Source organism: Aedes albopictus, chromosome 2 (genome assembly GCF_035046485.1).
Source record: "Aedes albopictus strain Foshan chromosome 2, AalbF5, whole genome shotgun sequence".
NCBI lineage: Eukaryota > Metazoa > Arthropoda > Insecta > Diptera > Culicidae > Aedes > Aedes albopictus.
The window spans coordinates 23,173,344-23,190,595 of record NC_085137.1 but is presented as its reverse complement, the minus strand read 5'-3'; the positions used below and the strand labels follow the sequence as shown (position 1 = coordinate 23,190,595).

General features: G+C 39.6%; 1 protein-coding gene across 3 annotated transcripts in view; it reads left to right on the top strand.

Moving 5' to 3' along the window:
* The window catches only part of LOC109623404 (beta-1,4-glucuronyltransferase 1), a 416,723-nt gene that overhangs the window by 227,443 nt on the left and 172,028 nt on the right, over positions 1–17,252 (top strand). The window lies entirely within an intron of this gene.

The following is a 17,252-nucleotide window of genomic DNA, read 5'->3' as shown; positions in this document are numbered from 1 at the left end:
ACACATTTATTCATAGCTCTATTATCCCCATTTTTATATTATTTAAAACATTTACATGTAATCTGGATCGTTTGGTACAATATGTTCACGCATCCTTCCTCCCCTGTAAATTCGAGAAGTACCTTGCCGAAAGAAAATATTCTGTACTCCAAGTATTTCGAAGAATCATCTTTGCGCGTAAATACAACGCAGTAGACCTGGCCACTTTGATGCATGTGTCATATCTCTGATATGCTGCAAGCATCAATATTGACAAGAAAAGTAACACGATTGCTTTCCAGGGTGATTCCAGGGTGATTCCGTACTGACTGCGTATGTATAAGATTAGATAAGAGTAGTTACGAGTTTTCAAAGATGCTTTGACTGTACCTAACTCAATTTAGATATCATAGAAACACTACAGTTATTTTTTTTTGCAAAAACAAACTTTAATCATACCGATAAAAATCTAAAAAAAAAATGTAGTCGAGCTGCCAAGTTTCACCAATTAAAATAGGCGGTGTGCAGGACTGCCATATTGTAGGTACCTCGTTATAGAAAAGGCCAGGTGTTGGATGTTAAAATACAATAATTGTTGTATGAAGTGCCAAAAAGGAAAGTGGGCTCATTATGTACTTTGACAAATACGCAGTCTACTTCAAGCGCATAGAATCTGCTTCCAACAAAATATTCATATACCAGCATCCAAAGGATCGGAATATATATTAAGATTTCCGATTGATGCTTTGTAACTAAAAGGTTGTGACTGAGTATAGAATTAGCTGATGTAATACACGTTAATGGAAAAAGGTTGCGCAAACTTATCGCAGACTGTTAGAAGACAGCTTCTACTATGACCAGGATTCAAGAATCTTGACCTACGCGAAGTTTTTTTTATTCTTGATCACTTAACCTTATTTACAGCTCTATTGTCCACCAGGGCACTACGTGAGCGATTTCATTTGACAGCTGCACTTTGCACAGCGCCTAGATGTATTCTATTCTATTCTACAATATTGAACTGGTTGCCTTTCTGCTGCTTTCACTTTTCTACTCTATGGTAGAATGATGAGCACAAGGATGATGATTCCTTTCCGGTCCGATTGGGGGTCCATTATGAGTAGCAGTACGCCGATGTCCAGGTATCCGGGTCCGTTTGAGCCAAGGGGCTCAGAAGAGGGTCAGTGTTAGTCGCTCTCGGGAGAAGAGCAACTGACGAAAAATTGCAAGTGCCGGGGCTGGGAATCAAACCCATGACCATCCGCATATGAAGCGAACGTGTGACCAACTACGCCACGGGCCCCGACCTCCTACGCGAAGTTGTAAAGGAGACAACTACGTTATAAATGTGTTGGAAATGCAAGGGATGTATCTTGGGATGTATTTATTCAATAAACCTAATTATTAAAAAAGATGCTCAAAATCTCAAATTCAGGTAAATTTCTTGCGGGCAACATGGATATCGAAGAGATGGATATTATTTTAGATAAAAATTCAACCTACAAGTCATACAGTAAGCAACAAACATATAATTTAAAAAAAGATTGCTTAAATTCCGGGATTAAATACAATCATACATTATTGAGAAAATGATATCTTTAAACGCACCAAAATTGGTACAAATCTCCTAGGGAATTATTTATTTGAGTTCAATTTTTACTAACTGTCTTCGGTCTTATCCAAAACCCCTTTACAGAAGTGCAAAAAACCGATGGTACGGATAGAATAGAGACCACCGGTGCGCAAAGGCGACCGATCATTATTTTACTCACATGGAAACGAACGACCGGTGCGAAAATGGGTGGATAACGAAATTAAAAATCGCTAACGACGTGCTGTTGCGTGTGTAGTATGAAGCCCACGAGTGGGCTTGGTCTAAGGAGGATCAATGTTTTGGACAAAAATTTGATCCGAACCCTCAGAGAGATAACGCTCTTGGCGTGAACCATTTTGACACATGTTTACTTACATTTTGTAAGGCGCACAACCCGGCGCATGGGCTGTCGGCGCACAAGTTATTGGCCAGTCTGCGGATTTCAAAACAGAATCGCAATATCGTTGCCATAAAGCTATGAGTAAGCGCTGGTTCTACGTGAAGATCTCCTTCATGTTGTTACTGGAGGACCTAGAAAATCCGTTAAACTTGAATATTGATTGAGCTCAGTTTTGCGAACGTCATAAACGTCATGTTTTAAAGGGTGTCCCGCATAACATTTTCTGGTCAGATCTAACTTTGTACCCCTATTTAAATATTGTCCTGGTGGGGTACGTAATCAACCGGATCTTTCTCGCACCCAAGGACATGAAAAATCCCTGCTCACCCCGACGGCCCAGAACAAAGGTTCATCGAAAAATATTGGATTAATATACAGTTGGCACTTCGGAATTATCACAAGAAGATTAAATATGATGAAAACATGAGGGGAGTGTGGGATTCCGTAAGAAGCTGCTGCCAGATATCGTACAGAACGTAAAAGTGGAGTTGGAGCGTCCCGTATGAGCGTACGCTTATTGAAGTTGAATTGGTTTTATGAGGCTATGGGATGCAGAGAAAAGTAAAATTAAGCGAGTAATTTTGCTCATAATGGAAATTCTAGATAAGGTGCACATTTACAGGAGATATCATGTAAAATTACGTGATTATCGTGTGAATTTCCACTAAACATCACGTAATCCATCATGGACTCCCCAGCCAACACAAAGTCGTATATGATGTAGCATAAGATGCTAAAGTGGAGGCCGTATGCGTACATGCTTCCATTTAACCGCGTGTAAAGTGTACGCATATCGCCTCCACTTTGGCTGGGTTCATCCGGCTACGCGACTATTAGAGGAAATTTGCACGTTCATAATGTAATTGTATGTAGCGTAGACTTTGTCCAGACCCCCCTTAGAGTCTACGTAGTTTATGGACGAGCCCTAAGGGTGGTTTCAGGTAATTTTAATAAATGTGTATGGCGGATCGTCAAGTGTACTTTTAGAGGGAGAGAAGTTCATGTGAGATTTCAGGGGTGGGGCATAAGGCGAAACTGGAAGCATTTCCTCATTTTTTTGGTTTTGATTTTTTTTATTAAATAACGAAGCAATATTTCCAAAATCGGTTTTCGTACACATGTAGAGTATGGATCAAGATGTCTTCTGATTTTTTTTTGAGGTGGAAAATGTTTTCCATTTTCGCAAATCATTTTTTTGTGAAATTTAGTTCAAAAATGGTTTCTGCAAAAATGGAAAACATTTTCCACCTCAAAAAACTCAGAAGATAGGGTATTGTACCATTTGGGCAGGTGTACCTATTTTGGGCACTTGCCGCTATAACTACACAGCAACAAAATATGAAAGTTAAACAGCACGTAAATTGAAGATCAACTGAAATTTGCGGCAGAAAAATGTATATCACCAACATTTAACGTCAGCCGAGCAGCCCGCTGCTGGTCAGACGGCTTGTTTACAAATTTTAAAGCATATTCGCTTTAAATTTACATGCATCTGCTATAAATCATGCCAGCCACTCTCCGTCATCAGCTAAACGAACGGCTGCTCGCAGCTGTGGCGGTTTCCTCGTTGTCTCTCTCAGTACTCTCTGCAGCAGCCGGAGCATGTCGGGAATGCGTGCATTATGGTAGAAGCAGTTTCACTTGGACTGTCTGCTTTTCAACAAGCTGAGATAGCCGAGAGAGCTCAGGCGTGCTACTCACACCCCAAGGATCTGAGTTCGATTCTCGCTCGGAGCTCAATTCCTATTATATTTTCTAACAGATATCTGCAATGTAATTTTAAGATCGCACAAAAATTTCCATCATATATGACGGGGTCCTTTTGTTACATTCGATCCGTCATAAATTTACAGGTTTTTTTCGAACTGTGTAAGTCAATATCAAACCGATCGATTTGAATTTTTGTTCAGGGTTAGATATTTACGTGCCTAAATCTATACAAAATTTCGAATCAACCGGTTTGAAATAGACTTAGTTATAGCGGCAAGTACCCAACATAGGTACACCTGCCCAAATGGTGCAAGACCCTACCTTGTTCCATACTCTACATGTGTACGAAACCCGATTTTTAAAATATTGCTTCATTATTTAATAAAAAATTAAAAACCAAAAAGTGAGGAAATGCTTCCAGTTTCGCCTTAACAAAGGATTTTGGGGATATTTGAGGACGGAGAGAAGCAAAAGGTAGAAGTGGACTAAAACATGTGTTTCAGAATTGCTTCAAAGAGGCTTTCTGTGCCACATTTAGAAACTTCTGAAACTTCCTGAGACTTCCTGTAACGTCCATTGGTTTCGTAGAGTTATCAAAACCCTTATTTCTCTCTGTTTACACATTTTTATCAAACTTTCCCACTTTCATTAGCTCTGTTTTGATACTTTTTCTTCCTCTGTTGAAATTATTCAGAGATACTTCATAAACATCGTAACGCTATAGCGGGGATGGGTCTACACTCTTCAGTAATCTTCACATATAATTTCAAAATTTTCCATATAGAAGATATTCTAAATCAATCCCAGCAAAACTCCCTGAAGGAATCCCGGGAGAGTTCCCTACAGGAGTTTACAAGAATACAGACAAATATCTGGAAGAATCCTGAGAGATATCCCGGCTGGAAGCTCGGCAGGAATCCCTGAAAGAATCACAGACGAAACCCTGGGATGAATTCGTGGAGACATCTCGGAAGAGGATTCCTTGAAAATTCCCGGCAAGAATCTTTCAAGGAATATAGGGTGTCCCAGAAAGTATGGGCACAACTTTAAAGCTCTGTTATTTGAGAATGGATGCATAAACAAACTTTATTTTCATACATATCCTGCCTTAATATATCAACATCAAATGCCAATTATTAAAATTTGCATATCACACTTCGTTTGAATGCGGTAGAACATTTCCTGAAAGACCTTTTAAAGCTTCTGCACAAATTGCTTTATTTTCCAATAACATCGCTTAACAAATCGTTTTCTACGCATGAAATTAAGCTCGATAAAAATTTCAAAAAATATATCCGTGATTTTCTACATGCGTATCTATAATACAACCCTTAGTTCGAATTGAAAACATATACTTTTGAATCTGAAAAATAAATTAAAACACCAAAATCGATATTTTTGAAAACCCGTTTTTCTAATAGTTGTAAACAAGCATCTGAATACATATCACAACATGCAGAAAATTACATTTTAATTTCACTATAAGTTAAATAAATGCTATAGCTTTATAAAGTGTAGATTGAATTGTTTCTATTCTCGTCAAAACATGTTGTAAAACTCGAATATCTGTGAGCATGTCTTATCCAGAAATAGAAAAGGTGAAATTTTCAGTTTTCTCAAAATTATGATTTACTCGTACGCACAATCAAAACATATTTTTATAAAAAAATTCAATCAACCATCTGAGGAAACATATTTTCGAATGTATCATGTGAAAAAATTTCGAAAAAAATGTTTCGAATTCGGATATTTGGCAAAACCGTAAAAAAGTAGTTTGTGCAGAAGTTTTGAAAGATGTTTTTTTCATTTTTATCATTCTGCATATAGAAACCCTTTTTAATGTATAAACTCTTCACAGGTATCAATTAAAATACTCTGAATAATAATACAAAAATATAAAAATTGTTGTTTGTTAAGAAAATGGTTGTATTTTCGCTATACAAAGTTGTGCCCATATTTTCTGGGACACCCTATATCAGCAGGAATTCCGCCAATTATACCATGCCATTAAGTTCTCTGAATGTATCTCGACAGAAATCTTTTACGGTATACTATGAGGAATTCCTGAAGAAATACTGGCTAGAGTTTTTAAAATATTTACTGATGAAATCCCTGAAAAAAATTGTTTTTTTTTTTGAAGAAATTCCATCAAAAATTCCGGCAACGAATGCCCAAAAAATAATCCAGGATTGCTTAAAAAAATATCGGTAGAAATCTGTATAATTTCATATTCCTGTTCGAGAGGAGTTCCATAAGGAATCACAGCAGCATTCTCGAAAGGATTCTTTGAAGGAATTCCAGCACGAGTCCCAGAAAGAATATCGAATAGAATACCCTAAACCTCCACCCTACCCTACTCTTCATCCAAACCCTCTGCTCTACGACCTACCCTACCCTCTATCCTACCGTCCACCCAATTATCTACGCTAACCGTCTACCCTGACTCTTTACCCTACAATCTACCCTTAATTCTACTCTCTACCCCATTCCCCATCCTCCTCTCTCTCAACTACTCTACTACACTGGAACCTTTTTTTATGCACATAGCTGGGACTGCATAAATTAAAAAAACAAAATGTCTGAGAACCCGACTTTCAAAAACTCTCAATTGTTTTTTTCTGCAATGTTTTTTAATTCATAAACCTTCCTTGGGTGAAAACTAACAGAACAAAACTAAGACGATCAAAATCGAACCATCCGTTCGCAAGTTATGCGCGGTCCCACGTATGCCACTGCATTTTTATATATCTATATCTATCTATCTATATATATCTATATATATAAAAATGAATTTCTGTCTGTCTGTCTGTCTGTCTGTCTGTCTGTCTGTCTGTCTGACCGCTATGGATTCGGAAACTACTGAACCGATCCGTGTGAAATTTTGTGTGTGGGTATTTTTGGGACCGGGGAAGGTTCTTAGCTTGGTGTGAGACCTCTCCGGTCTCTGGAGCGGGGGGGGTCCCATACAAATGACCTTGCGGGGCACTTCGCTATGGAACTGAATGTCAAAAACACAGTAGGCAGGCAGTAGGCAGTACGACGTTTGCCGAGACGGCTTTGTATTTACAATTAAAATTCCAAAAGTGTGTGAGCGAGATTATCTAATACTCCCTGCTGCTGAAGAATACCGCCTCATTGCTTTGGCCTTTGGGTAGTGGAGCAGCCGCTACACTACCGTGTGGCCGGAATTTCACCGCCGGGGCAGCTCGGGAATGGAATGGCAGGTTTGTTGGGTCAGTGCTCGACAGACAGGGAACAGCGGGCGTTGCTGGATGGATCCGGGTATCAGGCGTCTTGCTTTTTTGTCGGACCAGGACGGCACGACCCAGGACGAGACTGGAACGACCGAGCCGAGAAGAGTCGCTCCTTTACGGTTAAGACCAATGGCCTGAGGCAATCGTCTTACAGTGGACGATGGCGGGTCTTTTACTATTAGACTAGGGAGCCATCTCGACTCCCGAGTCGCCGTGTGTGACCGTTTTATAACGGATACGAGGTCCTAAAGTGGATAACAATTTACCGCCAATGGGGTTGAGGCTGTTGCAGATTTACCTGAAAGGAGGTAGACCGGATATACAATCCCTATCCCTTCTTTAACAAAAAAGGGGGGTAATGCGACGTGACAGGTATTATAGGTGGTAGCGTCGTGGCGTCAAGTGGTGTCCAGTATTTGGCACCACGTAGAACTAGACGGTCCGGCGAAGACAACGCTGGACTCCTCTGGACTCGAGGCAGAATACATGGTCTGGTGCTGTAGGTCGCACTTCTGGACAGCACGAGGCATGGATTCTTCCAGACAAACTATTTGCTAAAAGCCCAGAATGCAACGGGACTCCAGACGAACTTCAGGTGGCCAATTATTTCACGTGACCAGAATACAAGAGTGGTAAAGGCTCCTGGTACAAAACCTTTCGGGATTATTTTAAAAATGACTCCAAGCTCTCTGCTTGGGATTCCTCCAGAAATTTCTTCAGGAGTTGTTCCAGGATTCCTCTGTGAATTCCTTCAGGGATTCGTCTAAAAATTCCTACAGGGATTCATCCAGGAATTCCTCTATAAAGTCCGCTAGAGATTCCACTAAAACTTCCTCCTAGATATACCTTAAGCAATTCCTCTAGAGATTCCACCAGGGGTTCATCCAGGAACTTCTCCAGCAATTCTTTCAGGGATTTGTCAAAGAATTCCTCCAAAGATTATTCCTGAAAGTTCTCCAGTGATTCTTCTAGAAAACCCTCCAGAAATTCCTCTAGGGATTTCTCTGGAAATTTCTCCATGAGATCCTTAAAAGATAGCTCAAGGAATTTCGCTAGAAATTCCCTCAGGTATGTACTGGAATATTTTCAGAAGCTCCTCCAGGCATTCCTTCAGGAGTTCCTTTAGGGATTGCTCTTGGAATTCCTCCACGAATCCTTTTAGGAGTTCCTCCAGGAATTCTTTCAGAAATACCTCCAGGGATTTCTATAGGGATTTTTCCAGGGATTCATCCAGCCATTCCTTCTGGATTTCATTTTGGGACTCCTCCTGGAATGCATTTGAGAATTCCACAAGGAATTTCTGCAGATATTAACTCAGGAATTCCTGCAGAATTTACCTCAGGAATTCTGGATTTCATCCAGGCATTTCCTGCAGGATTGCCACCAAGAATACCTCGAGGAATCACCCCAAGAATTGATCCAGGAGTTGATGCAGAAAATCCTCCACGAATTTCTTTGTGAAATTATTTTAAGAATTTCTTCAGTAATTATTTCAGGTTTTTTTTCCGGGAATTCTTCCAGAGTTTCCTTGAGGAGTTTTTCCAAGGATTCCTCCAGATATTTCACCAGAAATTGATTCATGGGATCCCACCAGCATTTTCTCCAGGAATTTCTTCGGGAATTGGTTCAGGTATTTATCAGAAATTCCTTCAGGGATTCCTCTAAAGATCTTCCAGAGATTCCTCCAGGAATTCCTTCGATAATTCCTACAATAATTCATCCAGATGTTCTTCTAAGTTTTTTTTCTGGAATTCCTCCAGACATTAATCTGGAAATTGCTAATGGAATTTATGAAGGGGTTCCTCCAGAAGTTCTTCTGGAGATTTCTCAAGGATTCCTCGAGGAATTCCTCCAGGTATTTCTCTAGAGATACCTCAGGAAATTCCTGTAGAAATTCCACTAGAGATTCCTCGAGGAGTTTCTCCAGAAAATCTTTAAAGGATTTCTCCAGGGATTCTACCTGAAAGTTTTCCAACGATTCTTCAAGACAATCTACCAGAAATTCGTCCAGGAGTTCTTCTCAAGATTTTTCGAGGAATTTCTCTAGATATTCCTCCAGAAATTCGCACAGGCATGTCTCCAGGCATTCCTTCAGGAGCTTCTCTAGGGAATCCACTAGGGAACGCTATAGGAATTCCTCCAGGAATTCTTTTAGGAATACCTCCAGGCATTACTCCAGGAGTTTCTCCAGGGATTTTCATAGGCATTCTTCCAGGGATTCATCCAGGCATTTCTTCAGCATTTGATTCTGGGACTTCTCCAGGGATACCTTTAAGAATTCCACCAGGAATTGCCCCAGGAATTACCCCAGGAACTCCTGCAGATATTACTTCAGGAATTCCCAAAGAAATTAAAGCAGTAATACGTTCAGAAATTACAACGACAATTTATCCAAGAAATCATCCTCCCGGAGTTTATACACGCATTATTCCAAGAATCCAGGGATTCCTCCAGGAATTGGTTCAAAGGATTCCTCCAGTAATTCCACCAGGTTTTTCCAGTAATTTCTCGAGGAATTTACCAGGAATACCATCAGGGATTCCACTAAAGATTCTTCCTCCAGTAATTCATTCAGTTATTGATCCAAGAATTCTTCATGGAATTACTCCAGAAATACCTCTGGAAATTTCTCTAGGAATTTATTACTCGCGCTGTCTGTCTGTCTGACCCTTATGCATTAGGAAACTACTTATCCGATCGGTGTGAAATTTTGTAGGTAGATATTTAAAGAGGCGAATGAATTTGAAATTTAAAGCCTCTATAATAAACACAAAAAAAGGTAGATATTTTTAGGCCGGGGAAGATTCTTAGCTTGGTGTGAGACCTATGCGATTTCTGGAATGGGAGGCTCCCATACAGATAACTTTCAAGTCACACTGTTCCATTTTCTTTATGGAATATGATAAAATTTACAACATACCTAAATGTTTCCTTCTTTTTATCGAAGGTTTTTCTTTCGAGTGGCGCTATTGTGTAGTTTATGGCAGTTGAACTGTAAATTCTATGGTCGAGTTTTCCGTTTAATTTACATTGATAAAAAGTTGGTTAGCAAACAGCATTCTTTATCTGAGACAAATGTACCAAATGGAAGATAACGTGCCTCTGGAGCCGGGCTTGCGATGTTTATACAAATGAGTTTACATACCCAGGTAACCAATAAGCATTTGAATAAGCCGTATTTCTGTTTTATATCTGCATTTGACCTGCTTTCTGCCGTATGATAGCAGTTCGACGGCTAAACTGCCCTATATTAGCAATTGAAATGCTACTTAAAATCTGACAACAGTTATGTAGCATTTCAGATGCACGGTATGTTTTGGTCAACAAGCAGCATAACTGCTACATTAGTGCCATAAAACTGCTAAGAGGGAGGAGTGATGCTGAACCCACAACACATTTCCACTTCTTAATTTGCGTGCCCCGGCTGTAGATGCCATTATCATTCGCTTGTCCTGTCATTTATAGAGTAGCAACTAAAAAAACATGCTTTGGCAAATAAATTCCATGGTTTTGGCTACTTTCCAATGCTCGATTTAATTATCAGAACATGCTGGGCACATAGAATATCTGACGAAGCTACCGCCGGTGTAATATTCAAGCTTTAAATTGATCAAAAAACCAACGCACATTATCTCATCATCTATAGCTTACATCGTAGCGAGGTTCAGCACCATCGTCAACCCGAGGATCGAGGGATCAAATCCCAATTTCGCCGAAACTAGCAAAAAAAACAAGAACAGAATTTCAAAACAGGCCCCCAAGCCTCAAAAGTTGCACAGGAGAGTGAAGATAAAATAGAAGAGAAAGAGAGGCCGTAAAATGGGCAGGGGAAATTTTTTGTTTTTATTTTTGACAATCTGGGGGGTAAGAAATTTAAGCATTAAATCAGCCGTATATTGGGCCAAAACCTGCATTTAAGTAGCACTTATGGCGCATATAGGGCAAATTAGCATTTAATGACCTGCCGTAAAGGCGCATATAGTGCCGAATTAATGCCATTTTAACTGCTTATTGGTTACCTGGGTACTCTTTGAAGCCATACAACTAATTATTTAATGAAATGATCAACAATATTTTTGAACGGTTCAATTTGTCCTCATGGTGGGTGGCTATGTTCGTATGTAGAACAAGTTAAGAAAATTAACAAAAACATTAGAAAAACTGTGCAAGAGCAGCAATCAAAATGGGCAATACAAGGTTTGCCGGGTCAGCTAGTATATTATAAAATGTCATTCAACTATTTTGAATTGTATTTCGTCATATTATTGATTAACTAGATTACTACATGGAGTTGGGAGAGGGCAACATGGCTCACTGAAGAAACATGTGGACGATGGAGGGATTACCAGCCAGAGGAAGGGGAGAAAACACTATGATATCCCTGTAGATAGATCTGTTGGCTGTCATTCCATATCTATTTTATTTTGCATTCCTAAGGGCGACTACTACTACTACATTACTTGAAGGTCAAACGCAGTAATACTATTCGTCGTCAAATAATATTTTTTTATAATCACCTACCTTTACGTTCTACTACACTATATTGTATGTCATTATGCATATTATAGTGCCTTTTAATGCGTTATACTATATTCTACTATATTATATTCTTTTTTATTTATATATCATCTACCTTGATAACATTTTATTATTATAAAGCTCTACCCTGTCATCTAGGTCATGAAAAGAATGGTTAGTTAATTTGTAATACCCATTGAAATTATCTACATTCCAATACAATATATTTCATTATTATTTTTATTGATTGCATAACATTGTATCATTATATTTCATCATATTGAATTATATTACATAACTTTATTACTATATCAATATATAACAATATAATTTTATTACTGTATAACTATATAACTGTATGACTATATGGGGTCGGGAGGGAGCATCAGGGCATCATTGAAGTTGTTACTGTACGACGGAGTGGATTGCCAGCCGGAGTGTGGTGAGAAGTAACTATAACATCCTTGTAGATGGGTGCTTCTATCCCAACATTTGCAATGGATATGACGCGCCCTTCTTGTGACAAACCATCCCGTAGAAAGCTTGACAAGTAATGTAAATTTCATTATTCACCCTGTTGGATCATACTGTTGGAAGGAGATTCTCTTAATGCCGCGGATTTCGCGTAAGTGTCTCTACTTACGGGTCCGCCACACCCCCTTTTGGCCCTTCATACAGCGGTGTGTTGAAGTCAGTGTGGTAATGAAATTGATCTTTGCTGTTAAGTGGAACTGCATGCAGAGCAAGACTCAAGCTAGGATGGTGACTACCTACATACATACATACATACATACATACATAGCTGGGACTGCATAAATTAAAAATCATAAATTAAAAAAGGCATAAAAAGAGGGAAATTTATGCATAAATTAAGTTCGGGCTTTAATTAGAGAATCTAGTTCGCGAGAACAGGTCTTGCTCCTGGGCAGTTGAGGTGGGCCTTTTCAGAAAGTTTCCATAGAGCCCAAAAAGGGAGTTCCAATGGGCTTCAGGGGCGTTTTAAGGGGTTGTTTCGGAGGGATTTGAGGAGCCTTTTAAGGGTGTGCTGACAAGATTTTTTGGTGTTTTTATGGGCTTACGGGGAATTTCTGGGATATTTCAATAGTATTAAGTGGGTTTCAGGGGCGTTCCAAGGGGCTTTAGGGGAAATTCAAAGGAGCTCAGCAGCCTTTAAAGGGCGTTGTAAGAGGTTTAAGACCAAGCCCACCCGTGGGCTTAATACTACACACGCAACAGCACGTCGTTAACGATTTTTAATTTTGTTATCAACCCATTTTCGCACCGGTCGTTCGTTTCCATGTGAGTAAAATAATGATCGGTCGCCTTTGCGCACCGGTGGTCTCTATTCTCTCCGTACCATCGGTTTTTTGCACTTCTGTAAATCATCGCAATATTTTGTGTATTTCTATGGGGTTATTGCAAATCTTATTCAGTATAATAATTTGTGCTCATATTATGAAAGATGGGGTTTTGGATAAGACTGAAAACTGTTAGTAAAAATTGAATTCAAATAAATTAGGGGAACCAACATATTTTGGACACAGCAACGACCCAATATTTTTTGGACACCTACGGCAAAAACAAATGGAAGTGTCCAAAATATATTGGCGTAACGCTGTGTCCAAAATACGTTGATTCCCCTATTCCCTTGGAGATTTGTACCAGTTTTGGTGCGTTTAAAGATATCATTTTTTCTCAATAATTTATGATTGTATTTAATCCCGGAATTCAAGCAATCTTTTTTTAAATTATATGTTTATTGCTTACTGTATGACTTGTAGGTTGAATTTTTATCTAAAATAATATCCATCTCTTCGATATCCATGTTGCCTTTCTCGCAAGAAATTTATCTGAATTTGAGATTATGAGCATCTTTTTTAATAATTAGGTTTATTGAATAATTACATCCCTTGCATTTCCAACACATTTATAACGTAGTTGTCTCCTTTACAACCTCGCGTAGGTCAAGATTCTTGAATCCTGGTCATAGTAGAAGCTGTCTTCTAACAGTCTGCGATAAATTTGAGCAACTTTTTTTCATTAACGTGTATTTTAACATCAGCTAATTCTATACTCAGTCACAACCTTTTAGTTACAAAGCATCACTCGCAAATCTTAATATATATTGCGATCTTTTGGATGCTGGTATATGAATATTTTGTTGGAAGCAGATTCTATGCGCTTGAAGTAGACTGCGTATTTGTCAAAGTACATAATGAGCCCACTTTCCTTTTTGGCACTTCATACAATAATTGTTGTATTTTAACATCCAACGCCTTGCTTTTCCTATAACGAGGAACCTACAATATGGCAGTCCTGCACACCGCCTATTTTAATTGGTGAAACTTGGCAGCTCGACTACATTTTTTAAGATTTTTATCGGTATGATTTAGTTTTTACAAAAAGAAATAACTGTAGTGTTTCTATGATATCTGAGTTGAGTTAGGTACAGTCAATGCATCTTTGAAAAATCGTAACTACTCTTATCTAATCTCATACATACGCGGAATCACCCTGGAAAGCAATCGCGTTACTTTTCTTGTCAATACTGATGCTTGCAGCATATCAGAGATATGACAGAGATATGGCCTGGTCTACTGCGTTGTATTTACAAAGATGATTCTTCGAAATACTTGGAGTACAGAATATTTTATTTCGGCAAGGTACTTCTCGAATTTACAGGGGAGGAAGGATGCGTGGACGGTGAAGTTACCCATTTCGCACACTTTCTTCCTAATGTCTCGTTTATTTAATTTACATTTTTAAATTTATATTTTTAAATTTATATTTAATAAACTACCCACTGACGACCACCATTTTCAAAAACAGCAATCAAACCAAAACTCTTTTGCCTTTTTGAAATATACACGACAAAACGAAACGCGAGGCACAGCTCTTTCAAAGCGGAGGATCTCAGCCCGTTAAGTGAAGAAAGAAAACCTTGTGGTCACTTATTACCGTCAAATAGTTTCTTTTCGGGTTAGAAAATACGCACATCTTCTCACCGGAATCTGCGTCGGATGACGATAATTTTGAAACTTGTCGGAACGAACTTCTCGAGTTATTTATTTGGACATTTTTCTAAATGTGCGAAACTAAGCTTTACTTGCTGCGTAGAAAACCCGGCTCAAACATGAACGTGTTAATACAGCAAAACTCACTGAATCACTATACATTTCTTCAAATATTAGTTTCGAAACGATCGACCGAATCTAAAACTAAAGGTGCGATTATGAGCAATCGTAACTATTTTTAAGAGAAAATCAATACATTTTCGATAAGCATGATCCTAAAATTGGCGAAGAAGCGAAAACCTTATTCATAACATACTTAAGCAAAGCTTGTCAATTCAAACCTATTATTTTTCTGCGTTTGTATTGTCTCTCTATCACAATTCTATGTCAGACAATTTGTTGTGTTATTCGTGTAACGATCTATGATATTGATTGGATGAAAATTTCAAATATTTGATGCAAACTAAAATAAATTCCTACCTATACAAAACAAGAAAATCATTCTCTAGAAACTATATACCTGGCAACAAATCCATACTCATGTTCTTTCGTCTCCTCTTTACGCTACCCAGAGAGCTAAACGCGAGAGAGCGCACGAGCCTGATAGAGACCGTACTTTGCGTGTCTATATTCTAAGCCCTGCTACGAACCGTACGTAAACTTTTCGCTTTCGAGCCCTACTTAGCAGCGACCGGTGCGGTTCGCTTCTTTGTTCGGGGCTCTACTTAACGTTAAAACGCTAGATTGAGCCCATGAGTGGGCTTGGTCTAAGGGGTGTTTTAAGGTTTTTCACTCCGTCCTGAAATGCCCCAAATATCCCCCTTAAACCCCCCGGGGACTCCATGTAACGCACCTGAGAGGCTCCAACCCCCCCCCCCCCCAAAACTCCTCCGTAACTCTTCCGTAACGCCTCTTTATCCCGCAGAAAATGCTCTGAAACGTCCTGAAATGCCTTCAAAATCCCACTTAAACCCCTTCGGACCCCATGTAACGCACCTGAGAGGCCCCAAACCCCCCTATAAATCCTCCGTAACGCTTTCGTAACGCCTCTTAATCACGCCGAAAATAATATGTCTCCAAAATCCCCCTTAAACCCCTCGGACCTCATGTAACGCACCTGAGAAGCTCCACACCCCAAGAAAACTCCTCCGTAACGCTTAAGTAACGCCTCTGAATCCCGCCGAAAATGCTTTGAAACGTCTTGAAATGCCTCAAAAATCCCCCTTAAACCCCCTCGGACCCCATGTAACGTACCTGAGGGGCTCTGAACCCAACGAAAACTCCTCGTAACGCTTAAGTAACGGCTCTGCATCCCGCCAAAAATGCTCTGAAACGTCTTGAAATGCCTCCAAAATCCCCCTTAAACCCCCTCGTACTCCATAACGCACCTGAGAAGCTCCGAACACCCCGAAAACTCCTCCGTAACGCTTGCGTAACGCCTCCGAATCACGCTGTAAATGGTCTGAAACATCCTGAAATGCTTAAAAAAATCCTCCTAAACCTAAAAACGCCTCTGAAACTAGCCTAAAATGCTCTGAGGCTTTCTGAAATGACTCCGAAACCCCCTTAACACCCACTCGCTCCCCATGTAACGCACATGAGACCTTCAGAAACACCCAAAAACGAACCTGTAACCTTCCTTTGCTCTCCTCTGTAAACACCCCTTGGCCGCCATTGCAATAGTTCCCATCATTATAAAATTTTCTTATGCACAATATTGGTTCTGAGTTGCTTTCCCTCTTTTTATACAGGGTATAAAAAAGGTGCATAAATTAAATGTGCATAAAAAGAGGTTTTAGTGTATTTTCCCTATCCTCCACTCTAACCCTTCACCTTATCCTCTACTCTGCTCACCAACCTATCCTCTTTCCTACTGTCTACTCTACTCTCTACTCTAAACCTCTATGCTACTCTCTACCTTACCCACTACCTTATCCTCTACCCTACGCTTAATCCTGCCCTTCACTCTAACCCTCTGCTTCTTTCATTTCTTTCACATGTACTAATACATTTTAAACATCTAAAATAATCACTTCAATGGTTCGTCATATTTTGCTGTACATGTTTCGTGTTTTTGCTGAAACGTCTTGATATAAATGGATATTGCAAGAACTGCATTATTTTCCTAGATGATGTCCTCAATTAGTAGAAAAGTCCTCATTAGTATCCTACTACCTTCCCTTCCTCGAATGATAAAAACACTATTTTGTCTGAACAAATGCTAGCGTGTTTCAGGGGGCTTGGCTACGGCACGCGGGAGCCCCGACTCGTGCTCGCTTCGGTAAATCCGTATGTTTATGGATGATATACGATCCGAGAGATGTGAATGAGCTAGGGCAAGTATTAGAAATGCATGCGTTCAACCAAACGCATACCAAATATTTCTAGACGGAAATGCGCCACCCTCGACGTGGTGCATATTGTTTTGAAATGGGTCAAATTTCAGAGCGAAATCGCTTCGTTACTTGTGCAGTGCACTCAGTTCGATCATTTTTAAATTGATCAGGATGAAACATCTAAAGATTATAAGTTCCTATCTCATGATCGTTATCTGTAGAAGTGAAGTGGAACAACCTCGAAAAGTATAAACATCTTAGGTTTGGCTAATAGACGAGGGCTTCGCAATTTCCCGTCATTTCTGCATGTCACGTTTTCGATCGGAGTTTTAAACACCGCAACTCTCACCACACGGTACACTCCGCAGATTTCCAAAGTCAAGTTCAGCAAAGCAATGACCTCTTGCTTGCCACATTCGCTGGACAATGGACCCCCGCATGGATGAT